At 36.6% G+C, this 15,171-nt stretch overlaps 1 protein-coding gene across 2 annotated transcripts in view; it reads right to left on the bottom strand.

Annotated features, from left to right (window-relative positions):
* Positions 1–15,171, bottom strand: part of LOC113238285 (apoptosis-stimulating of p53 protein 1) — a 468,812-nt gene that overhangs the window by 274,273 nt on the left and 179,368 nt on the right. The window lies entirely within an intron of this gene.

Genomic DNA, 15,171 nt, shown 5'->3' with positions numbered 1-15,171 from the left:
TTTCAATAGTATACGTATAAATACATCAATGCATGCGGGGTAGTAAATATGTACGTCAGACGACTGGACGGCCAGACACAACAATCCAAAAGGCGAATGTCGTGAAACAAAACTAAACCGGTCATTGCACTTTCGCACCACGTTCATAGCTATAGAGATAGACGTATGGCAAACTTAGGTACCTCTCTGTACTTTTCGTAAGAAAACACAATCTCGTGTCTTCTTTTGACGTACGTATTAGCAATTTTAATTTTGTTAGTTACTGTTATATTCGAAAACTTGTTCCAATTACAACCTATTTAAAAAAATTGCTTATTTATCGTTTTTGTTTTGTATTTAGATAATACGGTAACCTATTTGAGAGTAATAAAACTTTATCCGATATCACATAGACACAATTTGGCGGGAAATAACCAAACGTCACTTTGACACATTACGCAAATAACGACGTACTGTATGCATGTGCATAAGAAGTGTATCTATTGTACTCTTCTTTGGTTATTGTCTAATTTATGTTCTTTTGATTTGATTTGTTGTCTCTTTCTTTCTTAATTATTTAGTTCGTGGTTATAAAAAAATTAAGTGTTTTTTATATTTATGTTTATCTTTTCAGGTAATTTTTTGATGTAGATTGTCGATAGTGGCATTTGTATACACATCGTTATTATATAACTGTACTTATAATTGATAACGAATTTTCCTAAACCGTTAAAAAGTTTTTATATTCATTTAGTCAAAGTTTGAAATGAAACACAATAGAAAACAACTTAAGCACATGCCTTTGTCTTCGGCGTCTCGTACTGAACAGCAGTAGAGACTTGTAAACAACATCCCACACGATTCGTTTAGGATAATCCGTAATCTAGGTTTTCACGAAATACCTATACATATGTTCTGATACATTAAATCGACTTGATTATTATACTAAAACATCAATGAAGTAGAACAGTAACTGTAAGTATTGACAAGTTAGAGCTGAACAAATAAAACTAATTTTCTCCACTGATAACACCAATATTGACTTCAAAAGACGACACCAGCGCCACCACTTAAGTGTTAAAACCATATACTAAATCTATGGTTAAAACGCATCTTGTCTTGTCAACCGTTAGGAGATTTTGTTTACTTTTTGCACGGTTAGTCACAATTATTGATGGTGGTCTGATCTGTTAACGATTTTGCTGTGAAAGCGTAACATGCTTGTTCATACTTCTGCTGTGATTTTTAAAATATTGTCTTACAAACTTTAAAAACGATACTTCTTTTGAGTTCATTAAATATTATTATTCACTTTTATTTTTAAAATAATCTATTCAAGTTTTATTTTATTCAGATTTTAAAAAAAATGTTTTGAAATTTTCACGTTGATATGGGACGCGAAGAGCGCGCGCGCCGCGCAGATCAAGACTGACCGTTCTATATTTGAAATGAAGTAGCTTTAATAACATTGCGTATATTTTCTCGAGAAAATGTTGATGACATTCGTCTTGGGATTCAAGCGTCCACCTTTTTTTCGCTTTGCCGGGGGTACACTTTCTTTTCCATTGCAATTTACCTGTTTGGATTCCAACTTACAAATATTAAATTTAAATAATATAATTACAAATAATAATAATAACGTTCGACAAAGTTGTGCGCGTAAAATGGTAAGCGACACATTATCATCATCAACTTATTTATACGTTCCGTTGCTGGGCAAGGGTCACTTCTTCCAGCCAGGGTTTCCGCCATAGTTCGCCATGCAGATCCAATGCGGGTTGGGGACTTCAGCCATTTTCCGAGGGTTGTGAACATTCTTCGACATGCAGGTTTCCTCACGATGTATTCCTTCACCGAAAAGCTCATGGTGAATTTTAATTAATTCCGAGGAAACTAAGAGTTGTGAGCGCGAATTGGAACCCACAACCTATGTTTAAGAGGCGATCAAACCATTAGGTGACACAAGTGAGACACAAGTTGACAAGTCCCATGTGCTTGTCATTTCACCAGCACCATTAAATTACCCTTCAAAACTGGAACGCTGTAACACCCACGTCGCTACCTTGGACGTACTCTTGCGCAAGTAGCTCTACTTCTACAAATTATATTAAAGTGATGCAAGTTACTAATCCCAACTTGAAACAATCACCTTGGACCTGCGCCCATCATTCGGAACAGTCGCGTAGACACTTAGATTGATTTCTTTTTGTGAATTCACACCCACCGGGACTTGACATTAAGAGTACACCGTGCTTGCATCATAAATAAATAAAATTGTGTCAAAAATAGTCGCGACAGTACTTTGCCAAATTTCTTCACTTCCTATTTGTAGGTTTAAGCACACAGTAAAAGTTCCTTTTTCTTTTTTATTTTGTCAAGGAGTTACATTTTCCTTTACTGCCTTTATATTTCGAAGAAAGGGAGCCTAGAGTGTAATACTCCCGGCTCCCTTTCTCGGCAAAGCACAGAATTCACCTAATTTGGACGCTTATCTCCCATATCTAAAGCTTAACGTTCGTAAAGCCACATTTATATTTTGTTTATTTTGGAGATAATAAAATGAAAAATTGTCCACAACTTAGACGTTTCAAATTGGACATAAATTCCCAATTTTGTATACCCCTGGGAACGTAACAAAAAATCAAATTGTTCGTAATTTCGTAATTCGAAAAAAGAAAGTGTAAAACTCACCAGTTATTTACGAACCCTGAAATTGATGCGCCATTGTAGTTATCGTCGTCATAGAGTGAATATCTCGTATGTGATTTCTATGTAATTTTTCAGGACTAACATAAAAATATGGTGTAAAATGTAGTAAACGCAATAATGTTTGCAGTGAGCATATTATTTACTATATTATGTTAATAATATATTTGAGCAAGAAGTTTTATAAGTTTTTTTCCAACAAAAATCAGTAGAAACGAACTATACGAAAACGCATATGCGAGGTTTTCTTTCTAAGGCGGTCGTGAAGGTTTTGAAGGGTGCTGGTGAAATTTAACAAAGAACGGGCACATGGGACTTATCAACTTATATATCAGGGTGACGGGCGCAGTGGCACTGCTCCTTAAATCTTTGTAATTTAACTCTGAATGGCAATGCAACATTTATGGACAGGCGTGTCGCTTACCACCAGGCGCATGACTTGTTCGTCCCGTTACTTGGTAACATTAAAAAAAGTGGTAAAGGTCAAGGTTAATTTGTCATTCTTTGCATTAAAATTGTGAATCACTGTTTAACACACTCTAGGAAGCTATAACAATTTTTAGTGCAGAATAAAGTTTATTTCATTGCTCAGTGTAGCCACGACCTTGTCAATTTGACCCTGTGCCAGAATATTTGGTGAAGATGAAAGAATTTTGGTTACACACTGTGGGCACCCGATTAATAACAAACACCATCTGTTATGGGAAATAAACAAAGATGATTTTTGATTGATTGGTTCAAAGTACTCCATGGTTCTTTCGCTCGTTTTTGTATTCCCTTGAAGCTTAAGTAATTATAAAGATAGAGCAAAAACAGAAGTATGTCCGTACAGTCGATATCTTAAGATACCTGATCCTTAGCCGGCCTTTTGGTTCTGAGAGCCTTTTTACGCATTCTACAGAAAAGTGCAAAGGAATTCCAGCATTTTTGGTTGAAATTGGTATTTGCGTAATGTAATTAAAAATCGAATTGGTCTAAATAATAATAATAATAACATTATAAAGCGCGCACACGCATAGCCCCGCACTAGGGAAATCCTGTATCGTGGGTGCCATGGACACACATAAACAACCACAAATTACACCCAAACTCACGAGAGAAATAAATGTAGGCCATATACATTCCTCTGCGTGGCAGTCCAGCATGGTAACCGTTCGGCCACAAAGGTAGTTAAATAAAACGTTTCTTAAAACGTCATTCATTGATGATGTTATAAGGAAGTCTTACCACGCATTTTACGAGTCACTAGTTAAAGGTTAAGTGTGTTTAACACTTTTCTTCAAACTGGTCTAGTAAAAACCAAATACTATTGGTTAGGGAGTTAGGTATCTTAGTGCATTGAATGTGCAATACTATAATACGGATTGAAAAACATTACCTCGATGTACGTTATTTAATATCCTCCCTGTACTAACATACTAGACGTGTTATGCAATATATGTATTAAACGTCATAAGTGTTATTTAGTGTAGATAGTGGTTGGAAATTTGCAGTAGAATACTTTGAAGTAACGATCTGCGTGATCATGCAATAAAATAAATTAAGAACACTTGAGTACAGATTCGTTCCTAAACGATATGTTGCGATTTTCAAGTGAGTTTCTAGAGTAATAATGTTTCTCGAGTAACTCTTTGCCTTTTCAATTGAGTCACACTTTTCTTGAGACGATGACTGTTGCTTTTTGTTTGTATGTGCAACTTTATTATATTTGAGATAAAATCGCAGATAATAATGTATCTATACTTCAGAATTCATCGAGTCATTGAGAAGAAATCCTGATAGCAGCTCATTCAGCGTCTGTTATAATTTTGTTCTATTTTTAAGCCAGTTTGCCAGTATAAGAACAATGACACGTCTCCTTGTACACCTAAGATTTAAATTCTACTCTATTGCACAGCGGCAGACGGTTTAAAGTACAGAGTGTAATCCCATGGCGCATGTCCCACCCCTAACTTTGATTACGACTTAATTTCTAAATCCAGGAATGTTTATTATACGTTATAAAGAAATTATTTCAATTTTAAGTAACCTACACTCTGCTTTATGGTTTACATAGGTCTATAGGCGTATTCGAAGTAAATTTCGTGCAAAATATAACCTAATATAAACAACGCTAAAACCGTCTTCTTTCTTGCATTCTGTCTTACACTGCCCTTGGCATTTGTATTTTGATAACTTTCGAGATAGTGGCACCAAATTATTTTTTTTAAATTGAAATATGTCAATTACGCAGATTTTACTTAAGATAGGATACTACCTTAGCTCGAATTAAAATTATTCCCTTGGAAGGGGAACACAGTTTAGTACAGTTCAGTACACACTCATAGCCCCGTACCAGGCAAATCCTGTATCGTGGGTGCCATGGAACCCCACATCGACAACCACAAATTACACCCTAACTCACGCGAGAAATAAATGTAGGCCCTACAAATATTTCTCCCAACACGGGAATCGAACCCGGGACGTCTTGCATGGCAGTCCATCATGGTAACCGTTCGGCCACGGAGGCATTTTACCCGGGGCTATGTGTGTGCGCGCGTTATTTATTTATTTTATTATAGTATACGTGTTTTATTTAGTTGATTTAAAAAAAAACATTGATATATGTAAAGTACCTATTGAATACAGCGGTTTTCTTGTAAAATTTTAAAATTTCGAGGTAAGTTTTTTTTTCTATTGTGAAAATTTTTAGGAATCGTGTTTTCACACCGTATACTAATCAGTGTATATCTTCAATTTTACTATGTATTTTTTCCAAAGTGATTTATTCAACGCTTTCACTGTTATTCGGAACCAACCAAAGCCATGTGAAGTGTTACTATTTCACACAGACTTTATCGAAGTAAAAATAAATTAAAAAAGGGTATTAACCGGAACACTGATGGGCGGCCGCCATTACGAAAAACATCTTTAACGAGAATCTAATCTAAATATATTAAAATAAGACGTAATACACTAATGACTTTATCATTCGAGGAAAGGATCGTATTCATAAGTTTACAATTCTTCTTCTTAACGTATCGATGGCATACACTGTAGTGCTTGCCAAGGTTTTTTTTTTTTTATACATGACAGGCAAATGACTCCACTCCACCTGACGTTAAGTGGAGAGTGGTATCCAAACGCGAAGGAACCTAGTGCAGCGATGAAACCCTCACTGCACTAGCCACCTCCACCCTGCCTGCCTACAATATGCCTCTTCACGCCTCGTTTGAAGGACCCCATATCATAAGAGAGAGGGAAGACATGTGCCGGAAGGGAGTTCCATTTGTCAACCGTGCGGCAGAGAAAGGAGCCACCGAACCTTTTAGTACGCGATGGAATGCGGCAGGTAGTGAAACGGTGACTACGAAGGCCAGCACGCGTGAAAAGATTGGTCAATCGGTACTTGTCGATTGTTGCCCAGGGTGCACCAGACGTACTGGCATCAAGTATATATAACCAGACACAGAGTCGAAATGTCATTTAATTTGTTTGAAAACTATTCTGCCGAATCATTACGGTGACAATTGCGCTCGGATTGGCTAGCCCGAATTCGAAACAACTGACGGGTGTCGTCAATTGTTCCACTTCAAATCGACCAGTTTAACTTGAGCTTTGCTATAAAGGACAGAAGTTGAAAAATTACATATTTAATTACCAATGAAATGTGATTCCGTTTATTTTGTAATTAGATATTTTGCTGTTTTTCCCACACCACAAATGGAACAGCCCCATTACAATAAATACAGAATATTTTTGGAATACACGGAGCCGTACACACAGGTCAGTTGTTGGAGCTGTACTATTTCGGCTTTCTAATTTGTGATTTCAGTGCAAACCAGAGTTGATATTTAAAAGTGATATAAGGGCCATTTGCGCGATGAGTTACCAGGGTGAATGGCCCTTATTTCGTCTCTATTTCTGGTTATACACTCGATACGTAGTGGAAAGGAATGGTACGTTGTGCGGGGAGGATAAAGTGCAATGAAAAATATTGTATTTAATCAAGTTCGCCTATCCAAATACTCAACGGAATCAATTACAACATAATTAAATTCAATGAATAAATGCAATAATTACAACTGTTGCTGCCATCATTGTGCTTGATAAGACTCAGAACTTGTTACAAGTTATATAACGATCACCTTATACAATATCTATTTACTTCAATCACATTATTTTTCAGTGTAGTGCATGTTTATTTATTGTACTTGTGGCCTTAAGACTGAGGCTTGCACAAGGACAAGATCACGTTAGACTCCTCATTTAAAATTTAAATTCAAATATGTGCTGCTTAAGATAAGAACGTTTCCAAGTCCAAAGTGTCTCAAAGCTTGATGTGCTCTTGACGTGCAACATACAACAGTTTCTCACGAAGAAATTTAAGAAATAAGACCCTATGCACACGGCGTATTTTCTACCCGCTGACGACGTGCGTTTACGCGCCATAAGCGCGCGTCATCGCCTGCATGTATCGTGCATTTTGATAAGAGATACTTTTAATTTTAGTTTTGTGTCTTCATTTCAGTCAAATTTTGAAATGAAGCAAGTACATGAAATTCTAAGTGTAAATTCCAGTAAAGTATATATGCTTCTTGCCTGCAACGCGATGTTTGCGCGCGTTTCAATGGAGTCACTGCAGCGCGTCTGCGGCGCGCATAACGCGCGTTGTCAACGCGTATAAAATAGACTGTGTGCATAGACTCTAAAGACGACGCGGCTCTCGATAAACGTTTCTACTTTAAAATCTTCTGCCATTTTATTATAATTACTTCAAACTGGATAATTGTCGCCACCAGAGAAATATGCCGAGTATTATTTATATAAGCTTCAAGGAAATCATACTCATAGACTGGCTAATTTACTAAGTTTCAACCTAGAGAATTCCGTATCCTATGGTTCCCAAAGCACCGAAATTCACCCCAGAGAACAACCAAGAACACCCAGACCAATTTAGAAAAGATCATTTTTCAAATCGGTCCTACCAAGTATCAAACCACCTCATCGACCACCTGCAGAACAAACCGTTGGATAAGGAGGTCACCAAACATCCTATGTATACGTTTACGTTATTACGTGCAATAAAAAAATACGTACACTTCCACTATACCCATTACATAACAAATCATAACAAGAAAAAACTGTGTTTGCTGAACCAATAATAATTTTCCATTATTTTGCTAAAATGAGAATGAATGATTGAACGATACGAATGAAAATGCGAATGATAGTGAAAGACGTCTTTCGTATCGGTTCCGAATCCGAGAAATGACGGTCCCAACATCACAGGGATCATTTTACTTACACCTAGGTGTACAAGCGATATTCGTATTTTATCGGATTCGTATTTAGTGCAAAAGCGACATCCGAAGTGGGTCCGAGTTTTCTAGACTTATATAGTGTCGGATTCGGAACAAACATTGTAATATTTGTTTTGAATCCGCACTGCAGTGCGTAAACGTGCTTAGGCTCGTTTGATGTGATAATTTTTGTTACTGTAGTACCACTTTAATTCGCAAAGATCTAAAGGCTCTACCACTGTGTCCGTCATCTTGAGATATAAAGTTAACAAGTCCTATGTGCCTGTAGTTTCACAAGGACCTTTGTCCTTCAAAGCCGGAACGTCATAATGCTCACATCACTGCGGCAGAAGTAGATGTGGTGGCAGTACTTCCCTGGATGAACTCTTTCACAATGAGGTTTACTGCCCTTAATACTTACACTACGTGACCCCACTTTTCTTTCGATAATGGGTCTAACAATACTAAAACTTATCTTTATTTCTGAAACTGACTGGCCGGAATAGGCGTGATGACTGTTAGGAATTTCGTGGTAATGGCTACTTTGCGTGCAAACTTCAATTAGTAGCCTCTTGCTAATAAAATATAGCATCGGCAACAAATTGTTTTGTGTTTTACTGCACGGACATACGAGTAGACATCTGCTTTACACCCTTACGCTAATCACAATAAGACAATCTAAAGTCTAAAGTAGTGATCAACAGACCTCTGCCTCTGCTTCCGCTACTGCAATGTTCCGCACGCTTTTTCTCACCTGTTTCCGTCTCTGCTTCCGCAACTTTTTATAATGGAACTTTAATCGGAAGTTTCTAACGTTCGCGATGGATCTCAGGCAGCGCTGGTATAGCTTGGTGGTACGGCGAGCGTTTTCAGCAGTCAAGTGCAATTATGAAACCAGAAACAAGCTCTATTTAGAACTATTATATAAATGCCTCCGTGGCCGAACGGTTACCATGACGGCTGCCACGCAGAGGTCCCAGGTTAGATTCCAAAGCCAGGAGAAATATTTGTATGGCCCACATTTATTTCTCTCGAGAGTTTAGGTTTAATTTGTGGTTGTCTATGTGCGCGGGGCTATGTTGAGTGTATGCGACGTTATTATTATTTCGTTGAGATCTTTTTTTTTTATTTGCATAAAGTTCTGTTTCCGCATCCACTTCTGTTTCCGTTTCCGCCAAGATTTACTTTTGATATCTGTTTCCGTTTCTGTTTCTGTCATGACAGTTCCGTTGCATCAATAGTCTAAAGGTAAATCTTTATTTTAAAATTAAAATAATTATGGTTCTAGTATTTGGATATATTTAAAGTCATACAATAAACACGCACCGTTAAGTCGTGTTACATTTACATTCACATGTTCACTTTCCTTTTCTCTCAGGTGAGATTTTTAACAAAAGACAAAGGCGATGTTCGAATGTTGGGCACGGGCTTCCTCAAAGGAGAGTTTTGACCATAGTCTTATTTTGGACGTCTCACGTTTTCCAAAAGTTGAGAATGTTTTTCGACGTACAAGTTTCATCACGATGGTTTCCTTCACCGAGAGGTATAGCAACCTAAACATTTACAGATGTAACGTAAATTAGATATTAAAGTCATCAAAATTATATCTCGACACGAGTCTCTTTAAGGAGAGGGCTTAAGCTATAGTCCAACACGCTCAACTTCAAAAGTTTTCATCGTCACTGTTACTTAGAAGTATTGCTACCTAAACATTTACAGATGTAACGTGATGTAGAAATTAAATCATAAATTCATGACGTCACTGAGATTCAAAATGTTGAACTTTCTCTTTAACATGCAATTTTGTTGTTTTCCTTCGCAGCTAGTAAACATTTATAAGTGTAGCGTGGCTTAGAAATTAAAATCATCTTTCCATTGAGACACAACGGCTATCCCACTGGGCTACTACAGCTCTGATAATAAAATTCAAAACTGTGCAAAACTAATCTACTAAACTAATCAAAAGACACTTGATCTTCATTACAAATAAACGGATTACAAAGATTCTTCTCCAACGTGAAACTATCTCGAATCGGATGTGGGCTTGGTACGAACATGATAACGGTTCAACTAGTCGACCCCGATTCTTGTCACACGAGACACACCCAACTTGTTTTAAGTGGGTGGATAAATAGAAGAGAGCAAACATCACTAGAAAGGTTTATGATGTATTTACTAAAAGAACATTTTTAACAGGCAGATTATGTAGATGAAAAACGTTAAATTCTTTGTTGAATTTGTACCTTATGTAATTGATATGGCGATCAAAACAGTTTGTACAAGTGGCCGACGGTAAAGTCGGTACATAAGTACTCATGTCTCTCTTAGATGTAAGAGCTTTTTAGGCACTTGTTGGTGTAGTAAACGGCTTTCTATCCTTTGTAAATCTTTTTCTTTGACCTCCTTACATTTTACTTTACCTGCACCATTTTTATTTGGTCTAAGTTATCTACACTTAGTTGTGTTCGTCAACTATGTATAGCTAATTCTTTTCAAAACCTGTCTACTATATCCATAACTAATATGTACAATCAAATATAAACTGCTAGAGTCGGGATTAAAATAAACAAGATTATGTTTAAGTTTATCAGAATAAAGCTCATTGTGACAGAGTTCTGTCCAGGGAAGTACTTCCAACTTACCTATTTATGCCGCCAAGCAATTATGTAAGGATAGAGATTTGTCGAATGCGCAGCAAACGCGTTGCTGCGTACGCACCCTGCCACTATAGCGTTCTGGTTTTGAAGGGTACTGGCGAAATTTTATGCACATAGGAACTTATATCTCAAGGTGACGGGCACAATGAGAGTGCTCCTCAGATCTTTACGCTTTAATTTTTAATTTACTCTGAGTTGCACTGAAACTGCCATAGTCAAGCATGTGGCTTGCCATTAGGCGCACGACTTGTTCTCTAAGCTAAAGCAAATCGTACACTTTTTTAACTTTAATTTGCAATACGACACTTTCCTTTCGAAGGATAAAATCGTTAGTGTAATATGCTTTATTTTTGTATGTCTAGACTATATTCTAGATGTTCAGTACCTTTTCTGGGAAGTGATCAAGGAAAGGCGGAAGAAGCTTTCATTTGTATTAGGTTTAGCAGTAATGGGTATTTTCGTATTTGAGATTGAAGACAGGCTTTCGTAGATATACCTTAGTTATTTATTTTCCGGTGTATTTGTAGTGACGTAAATTTGTAAATAATAAATAAATATTAGACAACATCACATACGTTGCGTTGTAACTAAAGCACTTGGGTTATGGAAATCGGAAATAACGACGGTACCACAAACACCCAGACTTTTCTAATACCATACAATTATATTAATAATATTTCATACGGAAATTATTTTTTTTTTAATTCAATTCCTGGCCCCGTATGAAATTTCTTATATTATTTTTCTGGCCCCTAATAAAAAAAAATTTACCCACCCTTGGTTCTGTTCATCTATGAGAGAAAGAAAGAGGAATTTATTAATTTCTGAAAATATCATGCCGATCTCTGACCTGCCTTCGATATTTCTTTCTTTCATTCATAACAATGTACTCACAGCAATTTATTGCATTCCTGTCTATCTATAAGTTCAAAATTTAAGGGAATATTTCCCTTAGAATGCTTCATGGAATTTATTATCTTCTATCTGGTAAATGAAATTCAAAAGTCTATAGGTATCAATGCAAACCCTAATATCTGCTATTGGTAAAAGTAGAATGCACACGTTGTCTTTTCGAAGTACTTTTAACAGGTACAAAATATCACATCACTATTTCCTAGACATGTGCCGTCGTTTATCAACGAGCTCGACATTTTTGTAAAGATACCTTCATCAAATTATTTATTTATCTCTTTCTTTTACTCGATTAATTACCGTATTAACGTTTTATCGTTTTTTTCCCAATTCACATTTTTATTTATTTGATTGCATAAACCTAACTTTAACTTCAATGTTTTGCTTTGTATTGATGATTGAATATTTTTCATACCATGTGCTCGTAAACGGATGTAGTCTGAATATTATGTTAATTTACAATTTGAATAAGACCTTACTTTCCTTAATGAAGTACATTTCAGATAAAATAAAATGTTAAATCAATCGGTCAATTCAAAGGTAAAGGTACCTTACGGATTTTAAATGGTGTTCATTATTGCAACAAATAAATGTACGAGTATGTCAATATACACAATGCCAAAATGTATATTTCTCCAAAGTGGCTTTAAGGTGTATGGTACTGTGGTAGCAAATAAAGGTGGTAATTCATTGGTAAATCATTAATTAAAAATTTGCAAATGATAAATCTATTTAAATAACATTCCTTAGGGGCGTGAAGGATGATTTATTATCATGGAATTTCTCTTTTATCTCCTCTACGCAACTTTAAAACCTATTACATTTATTCATAATATATAAGAAGTAATTTTAGCAAACAAAACATACAATCGCAAACAAATTTGATCAAATAAGGTTCGAAACCGAAAACTTCTCCAGTTGTAAATAGAGTAACCACGCGACGCGTAAATAAGAAAGGTTCATCATATTTACACAGGGTGTAAATTAAGTATTCTGCGAACGTTTTTCTGTTTGACGTTTTCGGGTCAGTGCATCAACAAGCTTTGTGAGAATCGCCATAGTATTAACTGAAGGCGGTTTTGTTATCTGTAAATGTTAGAGACAACCAGAATTTTTTTAGCAGACTGTACCTTTGTAAGATGTTGATGTAAAATAAGCAATATAAAGTACTACGTCTAAATACATACATATGTGTGGGACAATAAAATAGTCAGAGCTTTGACGAAACTGGTTTCCTACTCCTGTTTCTTCAAAATCGTTGTTAACCGACTTCAAAAAAAGGGAAAGTTCCTAATTCGACTGTTTTTTTTTGTATGTTACGCGATAACTTTTTTTAAATTAATTTTTTAATTTGTGAACCGATTTTGATGATTCTTTTTTGTTTGAAAGAGTTGTACCTCAGTATTCGTTCTATTAAAATTTGAACAAAATATTCTACCTCTAAGGGTGGCATACTAGGGGATGAATCCTGTTTCGCGTACTCTCCGGTAACTAAATGTTAACGTCTGTATGTATGTATGTACATATAAACAAAGTTTGAAGTCGTTACCTTTTTTAAAAAAAATATATATGTTAGGCTTAAACGAAAACGCTAATTTAACCAAAAAACCTCCACAACGCGTCGTGGTCTCGTTGAAATAGCTACAACAAGTTATTCGTTTTATGGCAGTAATTAAAATAGCCAGGACGCATTGTTATTAACTCAAAAAGAAATGATAATGAAACCCCAGTATGAAATTCGATTCGTGGCTTTGGTAATAACCACAGCGCGTAGTTGTCAAATATCATGATCACTTTATGGCTATTTTAATTAAATGCCATAACACGAGTAACATGTTATAGATGTTTTAAAGAGAGCACAACGCGTTGTGGATGTTTTCTTTTTCACTCAGTGAAAGCCTAACATACTTTTAAAATACAATTATATTTAGTAACTGCATTGTAATATCAACAGCATTGCTAATCAGGCGAAGTCCTTATCAGGGAACACTCCGAGTGCTTCGGAAATACGGAAGAAAGGTCGCTGCAGTATATCGTGATTCTAGAAAATAATTGGAATAAGGGCTATTATCTTTCAAAGTTTAGGGAGGTTGTGTCAGCAAAGGAAGAAAGGGGGTACCTCAGTAGTGATCTCATTTCAATTTGAAGCAAATATTCCTAAGGGTAGCAAACTAGGGGATGCATCCGGTTTAGCGCACTTTCCGGTAACCGATTTAAATAAAACTTGGCAAATAGATGTAATTCCACGCACTTTTTAGTACTCTGTACGGAGATTATAATTATCTCTCCGTCCTTCGCTATTCGCACACTCCTTCCCTCTCGCTCGCGCGATTGGATGCATTCCCTCATCCTCTAATATCATAATAATGCATGAATTCATTATTAGTGATTATACATATCATTATCATCATCATCATATCAGCCGGAAGACGTCCACTGCTAAACATAGGCCTCTCCCAAAGATTGCCAAACTAGCCGGTCGGACGCGACGTGCATCGATTACGCGCTGCCCTTATACGTGGGGCGCCCTGTAAGTTTCCGGAACGAATAAGAAAAAATACTATAAATGGTCAGAAATATTCTCCGTTAGCGTTAATGCACTTTTTCATTCGAATGAACCAATTTTGAAAACATTTATGCCACTTCTCCGTGACAATCTCTGAAACATATTTTTCATACTTCTCGACACCCTTCAGGTGATCAAAATCGTTGACCGCGTAACTGATTCTTAATTTTTGGAAATAAATAAAAGTCACAAGGTGCCAGGTCGGGACTGTACGCGGGATGGCTCATAAAGTCAACGTTGTTTACCTTCAAAAATTCATTTGTCTGTCTGGCACTGGCATTATCGTGGTGCAAGATGATACGACGTTTACGGTTATTTTTACAGAGTTTGTCAATAACTTCCGCCAAACAAATGGTCGTGTACTAATCACTATTCACGGTACAACGATTCTCCAAAGCAACAGTAGCCACGTGTTCAGTTTTATTAAAAAAGAAGCAATCATCCGCTTAGAGGCTCTTGCACGCGCGCCACTTTGGTTGGTTTCGGTTCATTTCGAAAGACCCATACGCTCCATTGCTGCTTTGATTTAGGATCGTAACTATAAATTCATGTTTCGTCACTTGTTACTATGTCCCACATCAAATGTGACGCCCTTTCGTTGAATCTGGTAAGCATGGCATTGCACCAAGTGACGCGATCCGTATTTTGAGCCTCAGTCAAATTGTGTGGATCCACCGAGAGCACAGCTTTTTACACCCAAATATTTGTGTAGTATTGATTGTATTTCACTCATGCCTATGCCTAATGATGCCCGAATCTCATGGTATGTCCATGCCTGTCTGTTTTGATCATACGGCGCAAGGCATCGATGTTTTTGTTGTTCACAGCAGTGGACGGGCGACCATCACGAAATTCGTAACTAAGATTCACATGACCGCGTTTGAATTCTGCAAATCAGCTATAAATAGTCGTCTTGCATGGTGCTTCATCGCCAAAAGCAGTTTGAAGACGAGGTAAGCTCCGGTAAGCTGTTAATTTACACTTAAATTCGTAGAAAATCATACTACGAAAATGTTTTCCAGTTAAATCCATCGTGATGTAGACAACCAATTTCTAAAATGACGCCACA

The sequence above is a fragment of the Hyposmocoma kahamanoa genome, unplaced genomic scaffold (genome assembly GCF_003589595.1).
Source record: "Hyposmocoma kahamanoa isolate Upper Pololo Valley unplaced genomic scaffold, ASM358959v1 95, whole genome shotgun sequence".
Taxonomy (NCBI): Eukaryota; Metazoa; Arthropoda; class Insecta; order Lepidoptera; family Cosmopterigidae; genus Hyposmocoma; species Hyposmocoma kahamanoa.
This window is presented reverse-complemented; position numbering and strand designations above follow the sequence as displayed.